Raw genomic sequence first — 7092 nt, 5'->3', positions numbered from 1 at the left:
CATTGAGTTAAATTATTTTTTAAATTTTCCATACAATTTATGAATTAAAAAAAAATTGTTTTCAAGTAGTATTTCGTGTATCATTATTTTGAGGGTTAAAAATATATGATTAAGACATATTTATAAGTAAATTCATTATTACTCATTAAATCATTTTATTTTAAAATTTTGTGAAATGAATATGAGTATCAAGATTTGTAAGTCGTGCATCGCACGAGTGCTATACTAGTTATAACCTCTAACACAATTACACAAATACAAGAAAAAGGGGAAGGAAGACTTATTATTTACGTCAAAGCACTAGAAGTGACATGTTCAATTCGCGCCAAAACAAAACGTAGGGCTTAATTTCAAACTAAATTGTTTTACAAAACCCCAGCCTTATCCCCCACCGCTTCCCCATCGCTTTCCTCTTTCTAATCTACAACTCCTCGGCGATCGGCGCTCCTCTCCTTGCCATCGCCGGCGAGTGTTGTTCTTTAGCTTTCCTTTAGTTAGCTTTTTAGGAGTTTTAGGGTATAGAAATTAGGGGCGAGAGCAGAGCAGTTTGAAGCCTTCGAGTTCATCGGCGGTTTAGAGTTGGGTTTGTCGTTTAGTGCTTAAGGATTAAATTACCCAACGAATCAAGAAGCTGAGGCTATTCTTAACGCCGCCGTCGAAAGGAATTTCGTTAATTGTTTCCCGACGATAAAGGTGAAGTTAAGTCTAGGGTTTTCCACCTTAATCTAAGGTTTGTTCAAAGGGGCAGTCTTCTTGCGCTGGCCTTGACGACAGGTTGTGGTGTTCGTTTCTATCGATGAGGTAGTTTTTGGGTAATCTTTGCTTTTCGTAATCTCTCGTGTTGCTTTGTGAGTTTTGTTAGATTTCTTTGCTCTAGTTGTTGTTTAGTTGTTTATGATTAGCCTAGGTTTATTTATGTCTTTGCTTCTTTCGCTTGTTTTAATGTTCGCTTTGTTATCTGTGTTCTAGTTCGAGCTTCTAGCTTCTAATAATACTCTTACTCTGTTTGGTTATGAGTTGGAGTTCATAAGGGTGGTTCTAAGTTTGGAGACTTTCGAAGTGGTGTTGCTGTTTTTGGAGTCTGATCGGTTGGTTTTACCATTTATTTTAGGGGAAGTAAGGTTCAACAGTACCTGGGTTGTTAGGTTGGTCGTCCTCTTAGTTTACTCTTTTGGGTGGGACTATGTTAAGGGGAGCTTTCCCTTTGGTTGGGTGGATTTTCTCATTAGTAGTTTGAGTGATTCCCTCTTTGTTGTTTTTCTGAGGGTGGTGTATTTTGTGCAAGTGAAAGGTTTTTCCTGCATTAGGAGTTTACAGGGAGAAGGTGCTTTTAAGGGGAGAGGTTTGAGTGCTATTCCTGTTGCATCTTTGTTATGGGATGATTTGGGTATTCATTCAATTACTATCATCCCATTATTGGTGTTAGTGATGACAAAGACAGTCATCACTGTAAATTTCAATCTTGAAGGAGGCTACCCATCTTTATTGAGGGTAAGCAAAGTCCTCCAATGTCTTGCATTCTCTGGTAGAATTGCGGGAAAGGAACTTGCAGTTTGGTATAAAGTTTCTGATGATAGGGTTGTTAAGACATAGATTCTCTTGCTTTGGCTTCCAGACTCTTGGGAGGTGGCTATGCTTTTAGACCCCCAAGAGTGAAGTCGTGTCACGGATCTGGTTTTCAGCAACAGGATGCTTTCAACTTTCGGAGGTTTTGTGTCTACACAACTTCCATCGCTGATTTGCTTAAATGTCATTGCAAATTTTGGTTCCCTTCATTAGTATTAACTTGCACACTCTGTCCTTCCCGGGGGTTTTGGTTCAGTTGGCAACTCTTGGTCCAGGACAAGGTTTTGGTAACAACGTTTTTATTGTCCAGGTTCCAAGGTACTTGGTATGATGCAAGGCTACTCTGGTTTAGTCATTCACTTCGTGTTTCCTCTTTTGGTAAGTGGCATACCCAGTTTGTGAGTTTGTTAGGGTGTGTCAGCTCAGCCTCAAAGCAGCATGTTTCCCTTTTGGTGTGTTTACGTGTAGCTAGGTGTGGTTAGTTGTTTTTAATTTCATTTTTTTTAGCTCTGTTAGGTTGTAATTTATTCTTTATTTATAAAGTTTTCTTTGTAAAAAAAAAAAAAAAAAAAGAAAAAAATAATAGGGCTTTCCTAGCATTGCGCTTTCGTGCCATGTTCATATGATGCATCAACGCTTGGAACATGATGTATTTTTTGTTATTTTTTTATTGTTACTTAAATTTAGGTTCGTACAAACAAAAGGAGGCCGACCACCAATGAGGTTTTTCAGTTATTAGAACATTTTTTTACAGGTCTAGCCTCTTTAGCCTTTTCTCTTTGGCTTTTGCTCCTTAGTTCATGTAATCTTGCAATGGAATCATATTGAAGTTAATCAATCTGAAATGGAATTTTCGGCTTCTTTCTTTAATTTTGGACTAAAAGTTACTAAGCCGAATTAAAATGACCTGAAATAAATTGAGTTATTATACTTAATAATAATAATAATAATAATAATAATAATAATATTATTATTATTATTATTATTTATTATTATTATTATTATTATTATTATTATTATAGTCAAAATTTTACAACTTTGACCAACAACTCACGTTAGTGTATGTGTGTGTGTGTGTGTATATATATATATATATATATATATATATATATATATATATATATATATATATATATATATATATATATATTTTGTTAGATTCGTTTCAATATATAGTTTTATAATATTAAATTTTATTAACTTTTGTTCATCTATAATTAAAGATATTGATGGTCAAAGTTGCATTTTAAAGACTGTACAAAGATAAAATGGGACTATCACATTAAAATAGAGGGTGTAAAATAGTACTACCTTCGTTAAATATTAGTTGCAACTTTGAAATATTTTATATCTCACAAATAATACCTCAAATTTGCAACTAATATTTAATGGAGGTAGTAATATTAGTAATTATTATTAATATAAGAATGATAACTAATAAGATAATAATAAAACTATTAGAAAATTGGTCAAAAATCACCTTTTAAAACACTTCTTTTTTTTTTTTTGGTTGAAAAACCACCTTCTAATTTTTCTTTTTTTTTTTAAAAAAAAAACCTAAAACTAGAATTTTTATTTTTTTATTTTTTTTTTGCGAAATAGCACCTTAGGTCGATTTCATGGCATTGACCCTGTTTCCAGCGTTGACCCTCACGTGAGGGTCACATGCTCGTCAAACCCTCCCTATCTTTTTTCCCCTTTTTTCCTCCAATAATTACTTACTCTCTCCTCAAAACCACCAAACCACAGCTTAGCCAAACCAGCCGCCGACATCACCGCCTAGCCGCCACTAGAACTACCTCTCAACGGCTGACACCACCAACCTAGCCACCATCAGTGCCCAAAACCGACTTAAGGTGTTATCTCATAAAAAAATTCCTATTTTAGGGGTGTGCTCTTAAAAAAAAAAAAAAAAAAGGTGGATTTTCACAAAAACATTTTTAAAAGGTGATTTGTGACAAATTTTCCTTATTAAAATAATAATATTAATAATTGATACACATTAATAACAATATTAATAATTAATACACTCACAATAATAGCAAATAATGTAATATCAACTAGATTTTATGCTTGAATCAATCTTAATCTAGGTTGATTACCTTGTTTACATGTTATCTTGATTGCTTTAAATTTATTTATAAAATTGGAAAATTTGGTAAAAACAGTCCTAACTTAAGTTAATTCACTTTGAATAATACCAAAAACAATCCTAACTTAAGGTCATTCACTTTAAATAAAACCAAATTTGATTTTTTTTTTTTAAATAATTCAAACTTTAAGGGTCATTCGATTTTGTTGGTTCCAATCTAATTTAATATGTGTAAACACATGTAATTGGTAAAAAAAAAATCCCTTTTCCGCCGCCAACTTCCCCTAGCCACCACCGTTGGCCGCCTTCTCCCCACAACCACCACCGGCAACCACCGTAACCCCTGCATTTTCCCACCGTTGAACAACCTCCCTTTTCCCTCCCCTACCAATGAAACCACCCTACTCCACTTCCTTCATCACCCACTTCTGTCACCTTCGAAACTAGGGATGTCAATGGGACGGGGCGGGCGGATGTTGGCCTTTCCATCCCCATCCCCACCTAACATTTTCATCCCCATCCCCATCCTCATCCCCACGGCGGGTCCAGAATTCATCCCCATCCCCGCCCTACCCCCCCACTTGGATATCCATCCCCACCAAAAACCCTCCTAATCCCCACTCAAGACCCGCCTAATATCCGCCTTCCAAACACACAATCCAACATAATTAATACGAATTACAATAAAAAAAAAATTCTTAATATTACACACGTTTTTGTTTATAATATAAGTGTAGTATAATGTATTATAATTAATATTTTATTTCACATAATTATTTTATAAAATAGTATAAAAGTATATAATTTTGTTTTTAAAGATATATAAAAAATGTGGGTATGATGGGGCGGGTACAACTTAAAATCCACCCCGCCCCATCACCCATGGCGGGTATAGTTTTTATCCCCATCCCTGCTCCACCACCCGCCAAATCGAGACCCAGGACGGGGATAGGACGAGTCTCCTACTTGACCTGCCCCGCCCCCACTGACATCCCTATCTGAAATCACCCTTTTGCCCTTCCCTCACCACTAAAACCCTCCCCCTTCCTCCCCCCAACCATCGAAATCTTCTTCCTCCTCATCTCGTACCACCAAATTGAAGAGGAGATAGAATGAGATTCAAGAAGAAGTGAGAGGTGGAAGAGGAGGGTTATTGGTGGTTGGTGCTGGCCTGCTAGGTGGGGGGCGGCGGGAAGGGGTGTATTGAAAAATGAGAACGGACAAGGAAAGTTTGTTGGAAAGGGAAGGTTTTCGAACATGGTTTTGGTTTCCGGAAAGGGTGGTCAAAGCCTCAAAGAAGATCAAACCAATAAAATTTTGATTTTTTTTCCCCTTTTCAACCAGTAAATAATTAACAACGGTTCAAAATAGCAATAGATAACGGTCAACAACCGTTGTAGATGAAATCGTTGTTGTAGAGGGTGGTATCATGTAACAACGATTACTCTAACCGTTGTTAAATGTATGGTGTTAACAACATTAGACTACCCATTTAACCACTGTCAATATTGATATTCTAACCGTTGTTGATGTGAATAGTTTGTTTGTTGTTAAAGTAAAGATCTTGAATCGTTGCTGTTAATTAACTAAGAACTTAATTATTTGACTATCTATACAAACACAACTAAATTTACACAACCAAATGGATTGTATATATATAAATAAAAACTAATAAGTTTCACGGTGTCCATTGTAATAGAAAAAAAAATACGAAGCATTCATAATATTAACTTTAACAATTTGAGAAACATTAAACTAATAAGAAATCTAAACATAATGATTTGTCCACCAATTAGTTTTAACTTCCTAAATCAACTAGCAAAGTAGAGAATGTGGCGTGCCAACTCAGTTTTCACTTCATCAATTTGCTCTGTGCTATAGTTGGGCCATAAACAATCTGAAAAGTACTGCACATATTGAAAAAAATTCTAATCAATAATCAAGCAATAGTTAATTTTTAAAAGAAACAAAACATTACAATAAATTTACCATTTCCGGAATTTGTGGTTGGTTATGAGCAATGATATCTCGCATGAACCTTAGGACATAGTAACCACAATCTACACCATTAGTCTGACGAGGACACTGCATAAAAATAAGTAAAATAAATAGAGCGGAAAGACATAACAATGATTCCAACTTACTTATAAAAGACAAGCTATAAGAAATTTGGGTTAGATTAATTAGTATCCTACGGAGTAAGGCACTTAGGCACTAAGCTAATGACTATCTTTTCTAAATAAAATTTAGATTCATCATTTGTTTCCTTTTTTTTATTAAATTTTTGGTTATAGATATCACATAATCTTAAACAAACACAAAAAAATGCAATCTAAAAGCTAAATATTACAAGTTTATCGACATGAAAGTGATATGCAAATAAGTACCTGAATTTTGGACCAAGTTGTTCTTTTCTTCACCTTCTTACTTCCTACAACTTGATTTGATATATAAGTAATGCCCTATCAAATGGTTAAATATTTTTCAAACTTAAGAAAAGTAAAATATAAATATTGTCAAATGTATGGATAAAAAAATCTTAATAGTATTTTAATAATCAAGCTTACGTCTCTACAACGCTACGTAAATCATCTCCAATAGGACAATTTTCCTTTCGTAAGGGGTCCAAATAATAGACAACATCAGCTTCCGGATCAATCACACATAATATCCAATGGCGCCTACACATTGAGTTCATGATTGTAAGTCATATATAGTAACCAATATATGCATTAATTTAAAAATGGACATGCAATATATATAAGATTGCACTAACCCAGCATTGTATGGTGCCAAATAAACTTTTTCTTTCCTTGTAATCCCCTGAAGTGCATTAACAATATAACGTGCTCGTTCTACACGGTTCTCCTGAATCTTTTCTTCATGTCTACTTTGCACCACTAAAGATATTGAGGACGGACATAAAAACCCAAATTTGCTCTTCCCCGTTGCTTGACAATTGCGATACATTAACCCCTGATTAAAAAAAAGGATTTAGTTTAAATACCTAAACACATTATTACACATAATATTATTAATAAATTAAACATATCTAAAGCTTTGATTTCAATTTTTTTTTTTTTAAAAAAAAAACAATTTAAGTCCGATGATCATTATAATCTCATATCACCTTATTTTTCCTCCATTAATAATGATTTATAAATTACTATTTTGTAACAGTCTAACAAAATGAAAAAAGGCAATATTTTTTTAAAAAAATATAACAGTTGGTAGAGGCAATAATATAAAAAATAAAAAAAAAAAGAAAAGAAAGAAAAGAAAGATCACGGTAATTTACATGATATATGCAGACATGTGGCAAGCACCTATTTCTTCTTGGGCAATTAATTGAAAAATCTCCTCCTTGCCCATATAAATATGTTGAGATTGATTCACTATTGCTTCTTCCATAGGAATCATTATCTGCTCGTCTT

General features: G+C 34.0%; 1 long non-coding RNA gene across 1 annotated transcript; it reads right to left on the bottom strand.

The window, feature by feature from the left end:
- Positions 1–5343: 5343 nt before the first annotated feature.
- On the bottom strand, positions 5344–6626 carry LOC145582005 (uncharacterized). Its single transcript, XR_014099721.1, has 3 exons — positions 6046–6626; positions 5648–5743; positions 5344–5565 (listed from the first exon to the last, which is right to left on the bottom strand). It is a non-coding gene; the product is annotated as an uncharacterized LOC145582005 (long non-coding RNA).
- Positions 6627–7092: the final 466 nt, after the last annotated feature.

This window comes from Chenopodium album, chromosome 15 (genome assembly GCF_948465745.1).
Source record: "Chenopodium album chromosome 15, dcCheAlbu1.1, whole genome shotgun sequence".
Taxonomy (NCBI): Eukaryota; Viridiplantae; Streptophyta; class Magnoliopsida; order Caryophyllales; family Amaranthaceae; genus Chenopodium; species Chenopodium album.
This window is presented reverse-complemented; position numbering and strand designations above follow the sequence as displayed.